At 48.3% G+C, this 23353-nt stretch overlaps 1 protein-coding gene across 2 annotated transcripts in view; it reads right to left on the bottom strand.

The window, feature by feature from the left end:
- EPS8L2 (EPS8 like 2) overlaps window positions 1-22117 on the bottom strand; it is a 112736-nt gene extending 90619 nt beyond the window's left edge. For both annotated transcript variants that reach the window (XM_038764862.1, XM_038764863.1), the window contains exon 1: window positions 21877-22117. The gene's annotated coding sequence lies outside the window, so the exon portion shown is untranslated. The remainder of the gene's footprint in view (window positions 1-21876) is intronic.
- Between the last annotated feature and the right edge of the window lie 1236 nt (window positions 22118-23353).

Raw genomic sequence — 23353 nt, 5'->3', positions numbered from 1 at the left:
GCCATCCCTGAGGACTGAGCACCATCCCCGAGCACCGGACACTGGCCCTGAGCACCATCCCTGAGCACTGAGCACCATTACTGAGCACCAGACAGTAGCCCTGAGCTCTGAGCACCATCCCGGAGCCCTGAGCACCGTCAGTGAGCACCAGACACTGGCCGTGAGCGCTGAGCACCATCCCCGAGTACCTGACACTGGCCCTGAGCGCTGAGCACCATCCCTGAGCACCGAGCACCGTCACTGAGGACCTGACCCTGGCCCTGAGTGCTGAGCACTGTCACTGAGCATCAGACACTGGCCCTGAGTGCTGAGCGCCATCCCTGAGGATTGAGCACCGTCACTGAGCACCAGACACTGGCCCTGAGTGCTGAGCACCATCCCTGAGCACTGAGCACCATCCCCAAGCACCAGACACTGGCCCTCAGTGCTGAGCACCGTCCCTGAGCACTGAGAACCGTCAGTGAGCACCTGACACTGGCCGTGAGCACTGAGCACCATCACCGAGCACCAGACACTGTCCCTGAGCACCAGACACTGGCCCTGAGCACCAGACACTGGCCCTGAGCACTGAGCACCATCACTGGGCACCAGAACTGGCCCTAAGCGCTGAGCACTGTCACCGAGCACCAGACACTGTCCCTGAGCGCCGAGCACCATCCCTGAGCACAAAACACTGCCCCTGAGGACTGAGCACCGTCCCTGAGCACCAGACACTGGCCCTGAGCGCTGAGCACCGTCCCTGAGCAACAGACACTGGCCCTGAGCACTGAGCACCATCCCTGAGCACTGAGCACCGTCACCAAGCACCGGACACTGGCCCTGAGTACTGAGCACCATCCCTGAGCACTGAGCACTGTCATTGAGCACCAGACACTGGCCCTGAGCACTGAGCACCATCCCTGAGGACTGAGCACCATCCCTGAGCACCAGACACTGGCCCTGAGTGCTGAGCGCCATCCCTTTGAGCACCGTCCCCGAGCACTGAGCACCGTCACGGAGCACCAGACAATGGCCCTGAGCTCTGAGCACCATCCCGGAGCACTGAGCACCGTTAGTGAGCACCAGACACTGGCCGCGAGCGCTGAGCACCGTCCCCAAGCACCTGACACTGGCCCTGAGCGCTGAGCACCATCCCTGAGCACTGAGCACCGTCCCTGAGCACCAGACACTGGCCCTGAGCGTTGAGCACCATCCCTGAGCACTGAGCCCCATCCCTGAGCACCAGACAGTGGCCCTGAGTGCTGAGCACCGTCCCTGAGCGCTGAGCACTGAGCACCGTCACTGAGCACCAGACACTGGCCCTGAGCAGAGAGACAGAGACCGGCCCTGAGCGCCGGCCCTGATTACAATAATAATAATAATAATAATATTAATATGTAATATGATATAACATAACAGAATATAATATATGATATAATATTATATGATATAATAAAATATAATATAATGCAATATAATATAATATAAAACATAACATAATATAATATAATATGATATGATATGATATGATATAATACAATATAATATAATATAATATAAAAACATAACATAATATAATATAATATAATATATGATATGATATAATACAATACAATATAATATAATATAATATAAAAACATAACATAATATAATATAATATAAAATAAAATAAAATATAATGCAACATGATATAATACAACATAATATAATATATAATATAATATAATAATAATTATTATTAATAATAATACCTTGGAGGGCACCTGGGTCTCCCCCTGGGGCCCTCGCCCGGTCCCTGGACTGTGGCCCAGGAATGTGTGCCTCTCCTGATCGGAATCCGGGATCGCAAACAGCCCGGCTCACCCACTGTTACTCACATTCCCCGGATTCTTGGAATCCGGGGCCAAGTCTGGGCGTCCCCAGGTAATAAGGATGGCATTTATTAAGCGCTTACTACGTGCCAAGCACTGTTCTAAGCGCTGGGGAGGTTACAAAGTGATCCGGTTGTCCCACGGTGGTGGGGCTCACAGTCTTCATCCCCATTTTCCAGATGAGGTCACTGAGGCCCAGAGAAGTGAAGTGACTGGCCCAAAGTCACCCAGCTGACAATTGGCGGAGCCGGGATTTGAACCCATGACCTCTGACTCCAAAGCCCGGGCTCTTGCCACTGAGCCGCGCTGCCCCCTGCACCCCCACTTTGGTCAGCCTGGCACCCTGAGACGGGCCCCGGGGGTCTCGGGGGGAAACGTGGGGGAGTCTCCCCAAGTCCCCCGCAGCAGGACTGTAAGCAGCGCCAACCGAGCCACCACTGGACTAGCCAACTGTAGACTGTGAGCCCGCTGTTGGGTAGGGACCGTCTCTATATGTTCAATCAATCAATCAATCAATCAATCAATCGTATTTATTGAGCGCTTACTGTGTGCAGAGCACTGTACTAAGCGCTTGGGAAGTCCAAGTTGGCAACATCTAGAGCCGGTCCCTACCCAACAGCGGGCTCACAGTCTCGAAGGGGGAGACAACAAAACAAAACATATTAACAAACCAAAATAAATAGATATGTACAAGTAAAATAAATAAAATAAAACCTGGACTTCCCAAGCGCTTAGTACAGTGCTCTGCACGCAGTCAGCGCTCAATAAATACGACTGAATGAACGAATACTAGCGCAGCAAGAGCACAGGCTTGGGAGTCGGAGGACGTGGGTTCTAATCCCGGCTCCGCCACTCGTCCGCTCTGTGACCTTGGGCAAACCACTGCTCCGGAGGGGCAGCGGGGCTCAGTGGAAAGAGCCCGGGCTTGGGAGTCAGAGGTCATGGATTCGAATCCCGGCTCCGCCACTTGTCAGCTGTGTGACCTTGGGCAAGCCACTTCACTTCCCTGGGCCTCACAGTTCCCTCATCTGGAAAATGGGGATGAAGACTGTGAGTCCCACGTGGGACAACCTGATCACCTTGTATCCCCTCCCAGTGCTTAGAACAGTGCTTTGCACATAGTAAGCGCTTAACAAATGCCATCATCATTATTATTATTATTATTATTATTATTATTATTATAATATTCTCTGGGCCTCAGGTCCCTCATCTGGAAAATGGGGATGAAGACTGTAAGCCCCACGGGGGACAACCTGATCACCTTGTATCCCCTCCCAGCGCTTAGAACAGTGCTTTGCACATAGTAAGCGCTTAACAAATACCATCATTATTACTATTATTATTATATTCTCTGGGCCTCAGTTCCCTCATCTGTAAAATGGGGATTAAAAGTGTGAGCCCCATGTGGGACAACCTGATTACCCTGTATCTACCTCAGGGCTTAGAACAGTGCTTGGCACATAGTAAGCGCTTAATGAGTAGCATTATTATTGTTGTTATTATTATTATTATTAATAAGGCTCCTGGCCTGGCCCCTGCTCCTGCCCCGCCACTGAGCACCAGCCCTGAGCACCAGACATTGGCCCTGAGAGCTGAGCACTGGCCCTGAGTGTTGAGCACCCTTCCTGAGCACTGAGCACCAGCCTGGAGCACCAGACACTGGCCCTGAGAGCTGAGCACTGGCCCTGAATGTTGAGCACCCTCCCTGAGCACTGAGCACCAGCTTGGAGCTCCAGACACTGGCCCTGAGAGCTGAGCACTGGCCCTAAATGTTGAGCACCCTTCCTGAGCACTGAGCACCAGTCCCGAGCACCAGACACCGGCCCTGAGAGCTGAGCACCGATACTGAGCACCAGACATTGGCCCTGAGAGCTGAGCACTGGCCCTGAATGTTGAGCACCCTTCCTGAGCGCGGAGCACCAGACGCTGGCCCTGAGAGCTGAGCACTGGCCCTAAATGTTGAGCACCCTTCCTGAGCACTGAGCACCAGTCCCGAGCACCAGACACCGGCCCTGAGAGCTGAGCACCGATCCTGAGCACCAGACATTGGCCCTGAGAGCTGAGCACTGGCCCTGAATGTTGAACACCCTTCCTGAGCACTGAGCACCAGACACTGGCCCTGAGAGCTGAGCACTGGCCCTAAATGTTGAGCACCCTTCCTGAGCACTGAGCAACAGTCCTAAGCACCAGACATTGGCCCTGAGAGCTGAGCACCGATCCTGAGCAGCAGACATTGGCCCTGAGAGCTGAGCACTGGCCCTGAATGTTGAGTACCATTCCTGAGCAATGGAGCACCAGTCCCGAGCATCAGACACCGGCCCTGAGAGCTGAGCACCAGACATTGGACCTGAGAGCTGAGCACTGGCCCTGAATGTTGAGCACCCTTCCTGAGTGCTGAGCACCAGACACTGGCCCTGAGAGCTGAGCACTGGCCCTGAACGTTGAGCACCCTTCCTAAGCACTGAGCACCAGCCCGGAGCATCAGACACTGGCCCTGAGAGCTGAGCATTGGCCCTAAATGTTGAGCACCCTTCCTGAGCGCTGAGCACCAGACACCGGCCCTGAGAGCTGAGCACCGATCCTGAGCAGCAGACATTGGCCCTGAGAGCTGAGCACTGGCCCTGAATGCTGAGCACCATTCCTGAGCACTGAACACCAGCCCGGAGCACCAGACATTGGCCCTGAGAGCTGACCACTGGCCCTGAATGTTGAGTACCATTCCTGAGCACTGGAGCACCAGTCCCGAGCACCAGACACCGGCCCTGAGAGCTGAGCACCAGACATTGGCCCTGAGAGCTGAGCACTGGCCCTAAATGTTGAGCACCCTTCCTGAGCACTGAGCAACAGTCCTAAGCACCAGACACCGGCCCTGAGAGCTGAGCACCGATCCTGAGCAGCAGACATTGGCCCTGAGAGCTGAGCACTGGCCCTGAATGCTGAGCACCGTTCCTGAGCACTGAACACCAGCCCGGAGCACCAGACATTGGCCCTGAGAGCTGAGCACTGGCCCTGACTGTTGAGTACCATTCCTGAGCACTGGAGCACCAGTGCCGAGCACCAGACACCGGCCCTGAGAGCTGAGCACCAGACAGTGGCCCTGAGAGCTGAGCACCGGCCCTGAATGTTGAGCACCCTTCCTGAGCACTGAGCAACAGTCCTAAGCACCAGACACCGGCCCTGAGAGCTGAGCACCGATCCTGAGCAGCAGACATTGGCCCTGAGAGCTGAGCACTGGCCCTGAATGCTGAGCACCGTTCCTGAGCACTGAACACCAGCCCGGAGCACCAGACATTGGCCCTGAGAGCTGAGCACTGGCCCTGACTGTTGAGTACCATTCCTGAGCACTGGAGCACCAGTGCCGAGCACCAGACACCGGCCCTGAGAGCTGAGCACCAGACAGTGGCCCTGAGAGCTGAGCACCGGCCCTGAATGTTGAGCACCCTTCCTGAGCACTGAGCAACAGTCCTAAGCACCAGACACCGGCCCTGAGAGCTGAGCACCGATCCTGAGCAGCAGACATTGGCCCTGAGAGCTGAGCACTGGCCCTGAATGCTGAGCACCGTTCCTGAGCACTGAACACCAGCCCGGAGCACCAGACATTGGCCCTGAGAGCTGAGCACTGGCCCTGACTGTTGAGTACCATTCCTGAGCACTGGAGCACCAGTGCCGAGCACCAGACACCGGCCCTGAGAGCTGAGCACCAGACAGTGGCCCTGAGAGCTGAGCACCGGCCCTGAATGTTGAGCACCCTTCCTGAGTGCTGAGCACCAGACACTGGCCCTGAGAGCTGAGCACTGGCCCTAAACGTTGAGCACCCTTCCTGAGCGCTGAACACCAGCCCGGAGCACCAGACATTGGCCCTGAGAGCTGAGCACTGGCCCTGACTGTTGAGTACCATTCCTGAGCACTGGAGCACCAGTGCCGAGCACCAGACACCGGCCCTGAGAGCTGAGCACCAGACAGTGGCCCTGAGAGCTGAGCACCGGCCCTGAATGTTGAGCACCCTTCCTGAGCACTGAGCACCAGACTCTGGCCCTGAGCGCTGAGCACTGGCTCTAAATGTTGAGCACCCTTCCTGAGCGCTGAGCACCAGGCACTGGCCCTGAGAGCTGAGCACCGATCCTGAGCACCAAACATTGGCCCTGAGAGCTGAGCACTGGCCCTGAATGTTGAGCACCCTTCCTGAGCGCTGAGCACCAGACTCTGGCCCTGAGAGCTGAGCACTGGCCCTAAATGTTGAGCACCCTTCCTGAGCACTGAGCAACAGTCCCAAGCACCAGACACCGGCCCTGAGAGCTGAGCACCGATCCTGAGCACCAGACATTGGCCCTGAGAGCTGAGCACTGACCCTGAATGCTGAGCACTGTTCCTGAGCACCAGCCCGGAGCACCAGACACCTACGCCTCCTGTTTCCTCTCCTCCTTCCCCTCCCCACAGCACCTGTATAGATGTTTGCACAGATTGATTACTCCAATTATTTTCCTTGTACATATTTCCTATTCTATTTATTTTATCAATGATGTGCATTTAGCTTTAATCCTATTTGTTCTGACGACTTGACACCTGTCCACATGTTTGGTTTTGTGGTCCGTCTCCCGCTTCTATAACAGCATTTATTAATGGCATTTATCAAGCGCTTCCTATGTGCAAAGCACTGTTCTAAGCCCTGGGGAGGTGATAAGGTGATCAGGTTGTCCCACAGGGGGTTCACAGTCTTCATCCCCCTTTTCCAGATGAGGGAACTGAGGCCCAGAGAAGTGAAGTGACTTGCCCAAAGTCACCCAGCTGGCGATTGGCGGAGCCGGGATTTGAACCCGTGACCTCTGACTCCAAAGCCCGGGCTCTTTCCACGGAGCCACGCTGCTTCTTCTAGAGTGTGAACCCGTTGTTGGGTAGGGACCGTCTCTATATGTCGCTGACTTGGACTTCCCAAGCGCTTAGTTCAGTGCTCTGCACACAGTAAGCGCTCAATAAATATGATTGAATGAATGAATGAGCGCTGGCCTTGAATGTTGAGTACCATTCTTGAGCACTAAGCACCAATCAATCAATCAATCAATCGCATTTATTGAGCGCTTACTATGTGCAGAGCACTGGACTAAGCACTTGGGAAGTACAAATTGGCAACACATAGAGACAGCCCCTACCCAACAGTGGGCTCACGGTCTAAAAGGGGGAGGCAGAGAACAAAGCCAAACATACCAAAAAAATAAAATAAATAGGATAGAAATGTACAAGTAAAATAAATAAATAAATAAATAGAGTAATAAATATGTACAACCATATATACATATACATACATGTATATATGTGTGTATATATGTATATATGTATATGTATATACATATACACATATGTACAACCATATATACATATACATATATGTATATATGTGTGTATATATGTATATATGTATATGTATATACATATACACATATGTACAACCACATATACATATGCATATATGTATATATGTGCGTATATGTGTATACATGTATATGTATATACATATACATATACACATACACATATGTACAACCATATATACATATACATATATGTATATATGTGTGTATATATGTATACATGTATATACATATACATATACATATACACATACACATATGTACAACCATATATACATATACATATATGTATATATGTGTGTATATGTATATATGTATATGTATATACATATACATATACACATATGTACAACCATATATACATATACATATATGTATATATGTGTGTATATATGTATATATGTATATGTATATACATATACATATACACCAGCCCTGAGAGTTGAGCACCGGGCCTCCCTGGGGCCGCGGGGTCAGGTCTGCGGGTAGGAGCTGACCCTCATGGCCTCTAGTTCCCCCAGCTCCTCCCCTTCCCCAAATCCCCTCACCTTGGGCCTCCCCTCCGTGACCTCAAACAGGATGCGACCAGCCCTGGCTAATAATAATAATAATAATAATAATAATAATAATAATAATAATAGCATTTATTAAGCGCTTACTATGTGCAAAGCACCGTTCTAAGCACTGGGGAGGTTACAAGGTGATCCGGTTGTCCCACGGGGGGCTCCCAGTCTTAATCCCCATTTTACAGATGAGGGAACTGAGGCCCAGAGAAGTGAAGTGACAACTTAAGTCCCACGTGGGACAACCTGATTAACGTGTATCCCCTCCCGGCGCTTAGAACAGTGTAAGCGCTTAACAAATGCCATTATTATCATTATAATACTAATATATAATAATTAATAATTATTATATTACATTAATATAATATATCACATTATATATTATATTATATTATTATATTATGATAATTATTATTATAATGGTGGCATTTGTTAAGCGCTTACTCTGTGCAAAGCACTGTTCTAAGCACTGGGGAGGTTACAAGGTGATCCGGTTGTCCCACGGGGGGCTCCCAGTCTTCATCCCCATTTTACAGATGAGGGGACTGAGGCCCAGAGAAGTGAAGTGACAACTTAAGTCCCACGTGGGACAACCTGATCACCTTGTATCCCCTCCCAGCGCTTAGAACAGTGTAAGCGCTTAACAAATGCCATTATTATCATTATAATAATAATATATAACAATTAATAATAATTATATTATATTAATATAATATACCACATTATATTATATTGTACTATATTATTATTATATATTATATTATATTACATTTTATATTATAATAATAATTATTATAATGATGGCATTTGTTAAGCGCTTACTCTGTGCAAAGCACTGTTCTAAGCACTGGGGAGGTTACAGAGTGATCTGGTTGCCCCACGGGGGGGGCTCCCAGTCTTAATCCCCATTTTACAGATGAGGGAACTGAGGCCCAGAGAAGTGAAGTGACAACTTAAGTCCCACGTGGGACAACCTGATCACCTTGTGTCCCCTCCCAGCGCTTAGAACTGTGTAAGTGCTAACAAATGCCATTATTATCATTATAATAATAATATATAACAATTAATAATAATTATATTATATTAATATAATATATCACATTATATTATATTATATTATAATTATATTATATTATGTTATATTATAATAATTATTATTATAATGACGGCATTTGTTAAGCGCTTACTCTGTGCAAAGCACTGTTCTAAGCGCTGGGGAGGTTACAGAGTGATCCGGTTGTCCCACGGGGGGCTCACAGTCTTAATCCCCATTTTACAGATGAGGGAACTGAGGCACAGAGAAGTTAAGTGACAATTTAAGTCCCACGTGGGACAACCTGATCACCTTGTATCCCCTCCCAGCGCTTAGAACAGTGTAAGTGCTTAACAAATGCCATTATTATTATTATAATAAAGGCATTTATCAAGCACTTACTATGTGCAAAGCACTGTTCTAAGCGCTAGGGAGGTTACAGAGTGATCCGGTTGTCCCATGGGGGGCTCACAGTCTTAATCCCCATTTTACAGATGAGGGAACTGAGGCCCAGAGAAGTGAAGTGACAACTTCAGTCCCACGTGGGACAACCTGATCACCTTGTATCCCCTCCCAGCGCTTAGAACAGTGTAAGCGCTTAACAAATGCCATTATTATTATTATATATAATAATTAATAATTATTATATTATATTAATATATCATATTATATTATATTAGAATAATTATTATTATAATAATGGCATTTGTTAAGCGCTTACTCTGTGCAAAGCACTGTTCTAAGCGCTGGGGAGGTTACAGAGTGATCCGGTTGCCCCACGGGGGGGGCTCACAGTCTTAATCCCCATTTTACAGATGAGGGAACCGAGGCCCAGAGAAGTTAAGTGACAACTTAAGTCCCACGTGGGACAACCTGATCATCTTGTATCCCCTCCCAGCGCTTAGAACGGTGTAAGCACTTAACAAATGCCATTATTATTATTATTATTATTAATGCCCATTTTACAGATGAGGGAACTGAGGCCCAGAGAAGTGAAGCGACTTGCCCAAGGTCACCCCCACTGCTGTCCTTCAGAGGAGGAGCCGGAAACCTGCAGGCCCACGCTTCCACTGGGGTTTTTTTAAATAGTATTTGTTAAGTGCTTCCCACATGCCAGGCACTGTACTAAGCGCTGGGGTAGATCTAAGCTCATCAGGTCGGACACAGTCCCCTGTCCCACGTGGGGCTCACGGTCTTCAACCCCATTTTCCAGATGAGGTAGCTGAGGCCCGGAGAAGTGAAGTGACTCGCCCAAGGTCCCACAGCAGAACAAGTGGCAGAGCCAGGATTAGAACCCAGGTCCTTCCGACTCCGAGGTCCGGATTCTATCCCCTAGGCTTCTCTGGTTGGGAACGTTCCAGGTGACTAGAAGCCCCTTGTGGGCAGGGGACATGTCTGGTGCTTAGTATAGCACAGCCCGTTCAATCAATCAATCAATCAATCGTATTTATTGAGCGCTTACTGTGTACAGAGCACTGGATTAAGCACTTGGGAAGTCCAAGTTGGCAACATCTAGAGACGGTCCCTACCCAACAGTGGGCTCACAGTCTAGAAGGGGGAGACAGACAACAAAACAAATTCACAAAATAAAATAAATAAAATAAATATGCACAAATAAAATAAATAATCAATCAATCAATCAATCGTATTTATTCAGTATTGATTCAGCGTGGCTCAGTGGAAAGAGCCCGGACTTGGGAGTCAGAGGTCATGGGTTCTAATCTCAGCTCCGCCACATTTGCTGTGTGACTATGGGCAAGTCACTTCATCATCATCAATCGTATTTATTGAGCGCTTACTGTGTGCAGAGCACTGTACTAAGCGCTTGGGAAGTACAAATTGGCAACATCTAGAGACAGTCCCTACCCAACAGTGGGCTCATTTCACTTCTCTGTGCCTCAGTTCCCTCATCCGTAAAATGGGGATGAAGACTGTGAGCCCCCCGTGGGACAACCTGATGACCTTGTATCCCCCCAGTGCTTAGAACAGTGCTTGGCATATACTATGCGCTTAACAAATACCATTATCATTATTATTATTATTACGTGCCAAGCACTGTTCTAAGCACTTGGGGGGGATTGAAGGTAATCAGGTCGCCCCAAGTGGGGCTCACAGTCTTCATCCCCATTTTCCAGATGAGGGAACTGAGGCCCAGAGAAGTGAAGTGACTTGCCCAAAGTCACCCAGCTGACAAGCGGCGGAGCCGGGATTAGAACCCATGACCTCTGGCTCCCAAGCCCGGGATCTTTCCACTGAGCCGCGCTGCTTCTCTAAGCAAACTCTGAATTTATGAGTTTGCATATATTTGTGTGGGTGAATGTGTGTCCACATGAGTGTGTGTGCACGAGTATATATATATATATATTTTTATATATATATATATATATATATATATATATATATATATATATATATATATACCCCGAGAAGCAGCGCGGCTCAATGGCAAGAGCCCGGGCTTGGGAGCCAGAGGTCCTGGGTTCTAATCCCGGCTCTGCCACTCGTCTGCTGTGTGACCTTGGGCAAGTCACTTCACTTCTCTGAGCCTCAGTGACCTCATCTGGAAAATAGGGACGAAGACTGGGAGCCCCACGTGGGACAACCTGATGACCTTGTATCTACCCCAGCGCTTAGAACAGTGCTTAGCACATAGTAGGCACTTAACAAATACCATTATTATTATCTGAGTGTGAGTACCTGTCTGTGTGAGTGTGTGTGTGTGTATAAGTGTGACTGTATATGTGTACATGAGGGGGTGTGTGTGTGTGTATGTCTGTGTGTGCCTGTGAGTGAACAAGGGTGTGTGTGTGTGTATTTCTGCACGTATGAGTGAACAAGAGTTCTAGATTGTGAGCCCGTTGTTGGGTTGGGCCTGTATCTGTTGCCGAATTGGACATTCCAAGTGCTTAGTCCAGTGCTCTGCGCATAGTAAGTGCTCAATAAATATGATTGAATGAATGAGAGTGTGTGTGTGTATTTATGTGTATATGTGTTTATATGAGTGGACGAGAGTGTATGTATGAATTTGTGTGAGTATGAGGGAAGGAATGTCTGTGTGTGTGTGTGTGTGTGTGTGTGCGTGGGCGTATGAGTGAACAAGGGTGTGTGTGTGTATTTCTGTGTGTATGAGTGAACAAGAGTTCTAGACTGTGAGCTCGTTGTTGGGTTGGGACTGTATCTGTTGCCAAATTGGACTTTCCAAGTGCTTAGTCCAGTGCTCTGCGCATAGTAAGTGCTCAATAAATAAGATTGAATGAATGAATGTGTGTATTTATGTGTATATGTGTGTATATGAGCGGACGAGAGTGTTTGTATGCATTTCCAAGTGCTTAGTCCAGTGCTCTGTGCATAGTAAGTGCTCAATAAATATGACTGAATGAATGTTGCCAACTTGTACTTCCCAAGCGCTTAGTACAGTGCTCTGCACACAGTCAGCGCTCAATAAATAAGATTGATTGATTAATCGAATGAGAGTGTTTGTGTGTATTTATGTGTATATGTGTTTATATGAGTGGACAAGAGTGTATGTATGAATTTGTGTGTGTATGTGTGTGTATATGAGTGCAGGAGAGTGTGTGTGGGTATATGTCTGTGTGTGCGTGTATTTCTGTGTGTACGTGTGTGTATGAGCGAACAAGAGTTCTAGATTGTGAGCCCGTTGTTGGGTTGGGACTGCATCTGTTATCTGTTGCCGAATTGGACTTTCCAAGTGCTTAGTCCAGTGCTCTGCGCATAGTAAGTGCTCAATAAATATGACTGAATGGATGAGAGTGTGTGTGTATATGTGTGTATATGAGCGGACGAGAGTGTATGAATTTGTGTGTGCATGAGGGAAGGAATGTGTGTGTGCGTATGAGTGAACAAGGGTGTGTGTGTGTATTTCTGTGTGTATGAGTGAACAAGAGTTCTAGACTGTGAGCCCGTTGTTGGGTTGGGCCTGTATCTGTTGCCGAATTGGACTTTCCAAGTGCTTAGTCCAGTGCTCTGCGCATAGTAAGTGCTCAATAAATATGATTGAATGGATGAGAGTGTGTGTGTGTATTTATGTGTATTTGTGTGTACATGAGCGGACAAGAGTGTATGTATGAATTTGTGTGTGTATGAGGGAAGGAGTGTGTGTGTCTGTATGTGCGTATGAGTGAACAAGGGTGTGTGTGTGCATTTCTGTGTGTATGAGCGAACAAGAGTTCTAGATTGTGAGCCCGTTGTTGGGTTGGGACTGCATCTGTTATCTGTTGCCGAATTGGACTTTCCAAGTGCTTAGTCCAGTGCTCTGTGCATAGTAAGTGCTCAATAAATAAGATTGAATGGATGAGAGTGTGTGTATATTTATCTGTATAGGTGTTTATATGAGTGGACGAGAGTGTATGAATTTGTGTGCGTATGAGGGAAGGAGTGTGTGTGTGTGTCTGTGTGTGCGTATGAGTGAGCAAGGGTGTGTGTGTGTATTTCTGTGTGTATGAGTGAACAACAGTTCTAGACTGTGAGCCCGTTGTCGGGTTGGGACTGTATCTGTTGCCTAATTGGCCTTTCCAAGAGCTTAGTCCAGTGCTCTGCGCATAGTAAGTGCTCAATAAATACGATTGAATGGATGAGAGTGTGTGTATATTTATCTGTATATGTGTTTATATGAGTGGACGAGAGTGTTTGTATGAATTTGTGTGTGTATGAGGGAAGGAGTGTGTGTGTGTGTGTGTGTCTGTATGTGCGTATGAGTGAACAAGGGCGTGTGTGTGTATTTCTGTGTGTATGAGTGAACAAGAGTTCTAGACTGTGAGCCTGTTGTTGGGTTGGGACTGCATCTGTTGCCAAATTGGCCTTTCCAAGTGCTTAGTCCAGTGCTCTGCGCACAGTAAGTGCTCAATAAATATGACTGAATGGATGAGAGTGTGTGTGTATTTATGTGTATACGTGCGTATATGAGTGGACGAGAGTATTTGTATGAATTTGTGTGTGTATGAGGGAAGGAATGTGTGTGTGCGTATGAGTGAACAAGGGGGTGTGTCTGTATTTCTGTGTGTATGAGCGAACAAGAGTTCTAGACTGTGAGCCCGTTGTCGGGTTGGGACTGTATCTGTTGCCTAATTGGCCTTTCCAAGAGCTTAGTCCAGTGCTCTGCGCATAGTAAGTGCTCAATAAATACGATTGAATGGATGAGAGTGTGTGTATATTTATCTGTATATGTGTTTATATGAGTGGACGAGAGTGTTTGTATGAATTTGTGTGTGTATGAGGGAAGGAGTGTGTGTGTGTGTGTGTGTCTGTATGTGCGTATGAGTGAACAAGGGCGTGTGTGTGTATTTCTGTGTGTATGAGTGAACAAGAGTTCTAGACTGTGAGCCTGTTGTTGGGTTGGGACTGCATCTGTTGCCAAATTGGCCTTTCCAAGTGCTTAGTCCAGTGCTCTGCGCACAGTAAGTGCTCAATAAATATGACTGAATGGATGAGAGTGTGTGTGTATTTATGTGTATACGTGCGTATATGAGTGGACGAGAGTATTTGTATGAATTTGTGTGTGTATGAGGGAAGGAATGTGTGTGTGCGTATGAGTGAACAAGGGGGTGTGTCTGTATTTCTGTGTGTATGAGCGAACAAGAGTTCTAGACTGTGAGCCCGTTGTTGGGTTGGGCCTGTATCTGTTGTCGAATTGGACTTTTCAAGTGCTTAGTCTAGTGCCCTACACATAGTAAGTGCTCAATAAATAAGATTGAATGAATGAGAGTGTGTGTATATTTATCTGTATAGGTGTTTATATGAGTGGACGAGAGTGTTTGTATGAATTTGTGTGTGTATGAGGGAAGGAATGTGTGTGTGTGTCTGTGTGTGCGTATGAGTGAGCAAGGGTGTGTGTGTGCATTTCTGTGTGTATGAGTGAACAAGGGGGTGTGTCTGTATTTCTGTGTGTATGAGCGAACAAGAGTTCTAGACTGTGAGCCCGTTGTTGGGTTGGGCCTGTATCTGTTGTCGAATTGGACTTTCCAAGTGCTTAGTCCAGTGCTCTGCGCATAGTAAGTGCTCAATAAATATGATTGAATGGATGAGAGTGTGTGTATATTTATCTGTATATGTGTTTATATGAGTGGACGAGAGAGTTTGTATGAATTTGTGTGTGTATGAGGGAAGGAGTGCGTGTGTGTGTCTGTATGTGCGTATGAGTGAACAAGGGTGTGCGTGTGTGTGTTTGTTTTTAGAGTTTGAGCCTGTGGCGGCCCCGGGAGGGGTGGGGGTTTCCTGGGCAGCGGTGGGAACAGCCAGGCCTTTGTGAGGTCCCGGGGCCCGGAGGCAGGAGGGGTCCATCCGCACCTCCCTGTTGCCATGACGACCCAGACTCCGGCCACCCCAGAGTCATATACACACACATACACACACAAATTCATACATACACTCTCATCCATTCATATACACACATATACACATAAATACACACACAAATTCATACATACACTCTCATCCGTTCATATACACACATATACACATAAATCCATACACACACACAAATTCATACATACACTCTCATCCATTCATATACACACATATACACATAAATACACACACACAAATTCATACATATACTCTCATCCATTCATATACACACATATACACATAAATCCACACACACACACACAAACTCATACATACACTCTCATCCATTCATATACACACATATACAATAAATCCACACACACACACAAATTCATACAAACACTCTCATCCATTCATATACACACATACACACATAAATACACACAAATTCATACATCAATCAATCAATCAATCATATTTATTGAGCGCTTACTGTGTGCAGGGCACTGTACTAAGCGCTTGGGAAGTACAAGTTGGCAACATATAGAGACAGTTCCTACCCAACAGTGGGCTCACAGTCTAAAAGGGGGAGACAGAGAACAAAACCAAACATACTAACAAAATAAAATAAACAGAATAGATATGTACAAGTAAAATAGAGTAATAGATACATACATACACTCTCATCCATTCGTATACACACATATGCACATAAATACACACAAATTCATACATACACTTTCATCCATTCATATATACACACAAATTCATACATACACTCTCATCCATTCATATACACACATATACACATAAATACACACAAATTCATACATACACTCTCATCCATTCGTATACACACATATACACATAAATACACACAAATTCATACAAACACCCATCCATTCATATACACACATATATACATAAATACACACAAATTCATACATACACTCTCATCCATTCATATACACACATATACACATAAATGCACACACACACACTCTCATTCATTCATTTAATCATATTTATTGAGCACTTACTGTGTGCAGAGCCCTGAACTACAAGCTTGGAAAGTCCAATTTGGCAACAGAGACAGTCCCTGCCCAACAATGGGCTCACAGTCCAGAACTCTTGTTCACTCATACACACACAAATGATGATGATGATGATGATGATGGCATTTATTCAGCGCTTACTATGTGCAAAGCACTGTTCTAAGCGCTGGGGAGGTTACAAGGTGATCAGGTTGTTCCACGGGGGGCTCACAGCCTTCATCCCCATTTTACAGTTGAGGTAACTGAGGCCCAGAGAAGTGAAGTGACTTGCCTAAGGTCACACAGCAGACGATTAATAATAATGATAATCATAATAATGGCATTTATTAAGCGCTTACTATGTGCAAAGCACTGTTCTAAGCGCTGGAGAGGTTGCAAGGTGAGCAGGTTGACCCACAGGGGGCTCACAGTCTTAATCCCCTTTTTCCAGATGAGGTAACTGAGGCACAGAGAATAACAATAATAATAATGGCATTTGTTAAGCGCTATGTGCAAAGCACTGCTCTAAGCACTGGGGTAGATATAAGGTGATCAGGCTGTCCCACGTGGGGCTCGCAGTCTTAGTCCCCATTTTCCAGATGAGGGAACTGAGGCACAGAGAAGCGAAGTGACTTGCCCAAGATCACACAGCTGGCAAGTGGCAGAGCCGGGATTTGAACCCTTGACCTCTGACTCCAAAGCCCGGGCTCTTTCCACTAAGCCACGCTGCTTCTCAGAGAATAATAATAATAATAACAATGGCATTTGTTAAGCGCTTACTATGTGCAGAGCGCTGTTCTAAGCGCTGGGGGTGGATACAAGGTGATCAGGTTGTCTCACATGGGGCTCACAGTCTTAATCCCCATTTTCCAGATGAGGTCACTGAGGCTCAGAGAAGTGAAGTGACTTGCTCAAAGTCACGCAGCTGACCAGTGGCGGAGCCGGGATTTGAACCCATGACCGCTTGGCACATGGTAAGCGCTCAATAAATACCACTGAATGAAAACTCTAGACTGTAGAGCCCACTGTTGGGTAGGGACTGTCTCTGTATGTTGCCAATTTGTACTTCCCAAGTGCTTAGTCCAGTGCTCTGCACATAGTAAGCGCTCAATAAATACGATTGATGATGATGATGACTGTAAGCTCACTGTGGGCAGGGAACGTGTCTACCACATTGTCCTCTCCCAAGGGCTTAGCACAGTGTTCGGCCTCCCTGTAAACGCTCAATAAATACTCTGGATTGATTGATTGATTGATTGATTGAGGCCAGATGACTGGACAGGCCCCGTCCAGACCTGCGGAACCGGTGCTCGGCTCGCCGGAGCGTGAAGGCCGGCGAGGTCCTGTGCCCGCCCTCACCCCCTCCCCAAGGCAGAGACCCGGAATGGGGGAGTGGGGGGTGCTCCTCTACCCCCCAAGGAGGCCCCGGCCCTCCCCGCGGCATCCCCCAGCCCTGCCTGGGACCTGTGGGGAAACTGAGGCTGGGGAGGGGAGACCCACAGCAGGATGGAGAGTGAAGTGCCGGTTTTAGACTGTGAGCCCACTGTTGGGTAGGGACTGTCTCTATATGTTGCCAATTTGTACTTCCCAAGCGCTTAGTACAGTGCTCTGCACATAGTAAGCGCTCAATAAATACGATTGATGATGATGATGAAGTTCCTGAAGCCCCTGCAGTGGGCCCCCCCTCCATCCTCCCCCCATTCCCACTCCACTGTGGGAGAGGCACTCTGATCCCAAATCAGGGGTCCCATGCCCTGAGGATTCCTAGCGGACGATTCCCCCTGACACCAGGGACCCCCAAATCCCCACCCTGACGGCCCCCTCAATCAATCAATCAATCAATCGTATTTACTGAGCGCTTACTGTGTGCAGAGCACTGTACTAAGCGCTTGGGAAGGACAAGTCGGCAACACGTAGAGCCAGTCCCTACCCAACAGCGGGCTCACAGTCTAGAAGGGGGAGACAGAGAACAAAACCAAACATGCTAACAAAATAAAATAAATAGAATGGATATGTAGCAGGGAACATGTCTGGTGCTTAGTATAGCACAGCCCGTTCAATCAATCAATCAATCAATCAATCGTATTTACTGAGCGCTTACTGTGTGCAGAGCACTGGACTAAGCGCTTGGGAAGGACAAGTCGGCAACACATAGAGACGGTCCCTACCCAACTGCGGGGTCACAGTCTAGAAGGGGGAGACAGAGAACAAAACCAAACATACTAACAAAATAAAATAAATAGAATAGATAGGTACAAGGAAGATAAATAAATAAAAAAATAAACAGCGTGGCTCAACGGAAAGAGCACGGATTTGGGAGTCAGGGGTCATGGGTTCTTATCCCAGCTCTGCCACTTGTCAGCTGTGTGACTTTGGGCAAGTCGCTTCACTTCTCTGAGCCTCAGTGACCTCATCTGGAAAATGGGGATGAAAACTGTGAGCCCCCGGTGGGACAACCTGATCACCTTGTGTCCCCCCAGTGCTTAGAACAGTGGTTTGCACAGAGTAAGCGCTTAACAAATACCATCATTATTATTATTAGCATTGTCCCTGGCCAGAGGAAGGCGCGGGCCACTGGCCTCCGCCTCTGAGCTCCCCGAACTCATTCATTCATTCATTCAATGGTATTTAGAGAAGCAGCGTGGCTCAGTGGAAAGAGCCCGGGCTTTGGAGTCAGAGGTCATGGGTTCAAATCCTGACTCCGCCAATTGTCAGCTGTGTGACTTTGGGCAAGTCACTTCACTTCTCTGGGTCTCAGTGACCTCATCTGTAAAATTGGGGATGAAGACTGTGAGCCCCCCGTGGGACAACCTGATCATCTTGTAACCTCCCTAGCGCTTAGAACAGTGCTTTGCACATAGTAAGCACTTAATAAATGCTATTATTATTATTATTATTATTTACTGAGCGCTTACCGTGTGCAGAGCACTGGACTAAGCGCTTGGGAAAATACAAAGCAACAATAAACAGTGACATTCCCTGCCCCAACCACCCCCATCCCCCCCCATCTTACTTCCTTCCCTTCCCCACAGCACCTGTATATATGTATATATGTTTGTACATATCTATTACTCTATTTATTTATTTTGCTTGTACATATCTATTCTATTTATTTTATTTTGTTAGTATGCTTGGTTTTGTTCTCTGTCTCCCCCTTTTAGACTTTGAGCCCACTGTTGGGTAGGGACCGTCTCTGTATGTTGCCAACTTGTACTTCCCAAGCGCTTAGTCCAGTGCTCTGCACACAGTAAGCGCTCAATAAACACGACTGATTGATTGATTGATTACAGTCTAGAGGAGGGAGAGACAGACATTAATAGAAATAAATAAATGACGGATTTATTGGACCTAAGTGGACCCAATGGACCTAAGTGGCGTGGGGCTGGGAGAGGAGGGGAGAGCCAAGGGAGTGAGTCAGGGTGACGCAGAAGGGAGAAGGAGATGAGGAAAAGGGGGGCCTAGTCTGGGAAGGCCTCTTGGAGGAGATGGGCCTTCAGTAAGGTCTTGAAGGAGGGGAGAGGAATTGCCTGGTGGATATGAAGAGGGAGGGAAAGTACAATGCAACAGCCTTCCCAGACTGAGCCATTTCCTTCCTCTCCCCCTCGTCCCCCTCTCCATCCCCCCACCTTACCTCCTTCCCTTCCCCACAGCACCTGTAGATATGTATAGATGTTTGTACAGATTTATTACTCTATTTATTTATTTATTTTACTTGTACATATCTATTCTATTTATTTTATTTTGTTAGTATGTTTGGTTTTGTTCTCTGTCTCCCCCTTTTAGACTGTGAGCCCACTGTTGGGTAGGGACTGTCTCTAGATGTTGCCAATTTGTACTTCCCAAGCGCTTAGTACAGTGCTCTGCACATAGTAAGCGCTCAATAAATACGATTGATGATGATGATGATGAGGGCAGGGAGGAGCAGACCCCCAGCCCATAGCCCAGTCCACCCGTAAACACGGGTGGGAATCTCTCCCCTCCATGCCCGACATGGCCAGGCCTTTCCCAGATGCTCCCCTTACCCTGTGCCCCCTGCCCCTGCTCCCCTCCCCTTAATAATAATAATAATGATAATATATATCATTTCTACACAATATATATCAATAATTGATAATAATGGTCCTTGTTAAGCGCTCACTCTGTGCCGAGGACTGTTCTAAGGGCTGGGGGAGATACAAGATAGTGAGGTTGTCCCATGAGGGGGCTCACCACTTTAATCCCCATTTTCCAAAGGAAGTCACTGAGGCCCAGGGAAGTGCAACGACTTTGTACGTATTTAATCAATCAATCAATCAATCAATCATATTTTTTGAGGGCTTACTGTGTGCAGAGCACTGTACTAAGCGCTTCGGAATACAAGTTGGCAACATATAGAGACAGTCCCTACCCAACAGTGGGCTCACAGTCAATCAATCAATCAAATTTATTGAGCGCTTACTGTGTGCAGAGCACTGTACTACGCGCTTGGGAAGTACAAGTTGGCAACATCTAGCGACAGTCCCTACCCAACAGTGGGCTCACAGTCTAGAAGGGGGAGACAGAGAACAAAACCAAACATATTACCAAAATAAAATAAATAGAATAGATATGTACAAGTAAAATAAATAGAGTAATAAATCTGTACAAACATATATACATATATACAGGTGCTGTGGGGAAGGGAAGGAGGTAAGACGGGGGATGGAGAGGGGGACGAGTATTTATTATTCTATTTATTTATTTTATTTGTACATATTTATTCAATTTATTTTATTTTGTTAATATGTTTTGTTGTCTGTCGCCCCCTTCCAGACTGTGAGCCCGCTGTTGGGTAGGGACCGTCTCTAGATGTTGCCAACTTGTACTTCCCAAGCGCTTAGTCCAGTGCTCTGCACGCGGTAAGCGCTCAATAAATACGATTGAATGCATGAATGAATGAATGGGCAGGGAATGTTTCTGCTACTTCTGTTGTACAGCAGTACAACTGTTGTTCTGTTGTACTACAACTACCGACCTGTACTTCCCAAGCGCTTAGTGACCGTCTCTATATGTTGCCAACATGTCCCAAGCGCTTAGTATAGTGCTCTGCACACAGTAAGTGATCAATAAATACGATTGAATGAATGAATGAATGGGCAGGGAATGTTTCTGCTACTTCTGTAGTACAGCAGAAGTACAACTGTTGTTCTGTTGTACTACAACTACCGACTTGTACTTCCCAAGCGCTTAGTCCAGTGCTCCGCACACAGTAAACGGAGACAGTGAGCCCACTGTCGGGTAGGGCCCGTCTCTAGATGTTGCCAATTTGTACTTCCCAGGCGCTTAGTACAGTGCTCTGCACACAGTAAGCGGAGACAGTGAGCCCACTGTCGGGTAGGGACCGTCTCTAGATGTTGCCAACTTGTACTTCCCAGGCGCTTAGTACAGTGCTCTGCACACAGTAAACAGAGACAGTGAGCCCACTGTCGGGTAGGGACAGTCTCTAGATGTTGCCAACTTGTACTTCCCAGGCGCTTAGTCCAGTGCTCTGCACACAGTAAGCGCTCAGTAAATACGAATGAATGAATGACACCCAAGGTCCCACAGCAGCCAAGTGGCGGAGGCGGGATTAGAACCCAGGTCCTCTGCCTCCCAAGCCCACTATACCACCGGCAATTTTGGTCGGGAAGAGGAGGCTGCGGGGGTCAGTCGGGGGGTGAGTGTATGTGGGGGGGTTGGGGGGAGGTCGGGGGTCAGAGGTCACTCACCAGCTTGGCAGCGGGGCTTCGGGCCTCTCAATCCCGGGTCCTGTCCGGTGGGTCCCGCTCTCCCTCAAGGGACTTTGGGAATTTCCATGGGGCCGGCGGGGCTGCCCCTCCGGGAGGACCCCCTGGACCACTTTTTCTTAAATCGGAGGTGGGGGGCGGCTGTCCTGGCTGTCCTGGGCCTCCCACCCGGGACCGGTCAGTAGGGCTCCGGCCTGGGGCCTCCTCTAGGACCGCTCCGAGGGACGGACACAGACGCAGGGAGCAGGAGAGCTCCGCCTCGGGAGAAGCGGGAGGAGGAGGAGGAGGAGGAGGAGGAGGAGGGAGGGATGGGGGGAGAGGTGGAGCTAAAACCTGAGCAACAGGTTCCGCAGCCACCGGGAAGCCAAGCTGGGCCGGGCCGGGCTGGACCCGGGGAGCCAGGGAGGGGACACTGGGGGGGGGGGCGAGGAGGAGGAGGAGGAGCAGGGGGGAGGAAGGGAGAGAGGGTGTGAAAGAGGGAGAAAGGTGAGCCAAGGGGGAGAGAGAATGGGCTGAAGGAAGGAGGGAGAAAATGGGGAGGGGAGGAAGGGGAGGAGGGGGGAAAGGAGGGGGGTGAGGAAGGAGGGAGGGAGGGAGGGGAGGAGGGGGGAAAGGAATGGGGGAGAAGGATGGAGGGAGGGAGGGGAGGAGGGGGGAAAGGAGTGGGGGTGAGGAAGGAGGGAGGGAGGGGAGGAGGGGGTGAAGGGAGGAAGGGGAGGAGGGGGTAAAGGAATGAGGGTGAAGGAAGGAGGGAGGGAGGGGAGGAGGGGGAAAGGAGTGGGGGTGAAGGAGGGATGGACGGAGATGAGGAGGGAGGGAGGAAGGGGAGGAGGGGGTAAAGGAGTGGGGGTGAGGAAGGAGGGGAGCAGGGGTGAAGGGAGGAAGGGGAGGAGGGGGTAAAGGAATGGGGGTGAAAGAAGGAGGGAGGGAGGGAGAAAAGGAGGAGGGAGGGAGGGAGGAAGGGGAGGAGGGCATGAAGGGACGAAGGGGAGGAGGGGGTAAAGGAATGGGGGTGAAGGAAGGAGGGAGGGAGGGGAGGAGGGGGGAAAGGAGTGGGGGTGAAGGAGGGATCGAGGGAGACGAGGAGGGAGGGAGGAAGGGGAGGAGGGGGTAAAGGAGTGGGGGTGAAGGAGGGATGGAGGGAGACAAGGAGGGAGGGAGGGAAGGTGTGAAGGAGGGAGAGAGAAAATGGGGAGGGAGGGAGGGGAGAAGGGAGCATCTCTCCCCTATCCAGGGACCTGCTTTAAGGGGTCTCTGTGGTGAGGGGGTTGGGCTCCATGGTGAGGGGGATAGAATGGGGGCATCGGTGGGGAGGGGAATAGAGTAGGGGGATGGGATGGGGGAGATTGGTGAGGGGTGGGGAGAATCGTTCGTTCATTCAATCGTATTTATTGAGCGCTTTATTGAGCCCCCGGCCCATGTCCTCCTCCTGGCCCGGAATGCCCTTCCTCCGCACATC

Source organism: Tachyglossus aculeatus, chromosome 22 (assembly GCF_015852505.1).
Source record: "Tachyglossus aculeatus isolate mTacAcu1 chromosome 22, mTacAcu1.pri, whole genome shotgun sequence".
NCBI classification, from domain to species: Eukaryota; Metazoa; Chordata; class Mammalia; order Monotremata; family Tachyglossidae; genus Tachyglossus; species Tachyglossus aculeatus.
Note: the sequence above shows the minus strand (reverse complement) of the source record. Positions and strands in the feature narration are given on the sequence as shown.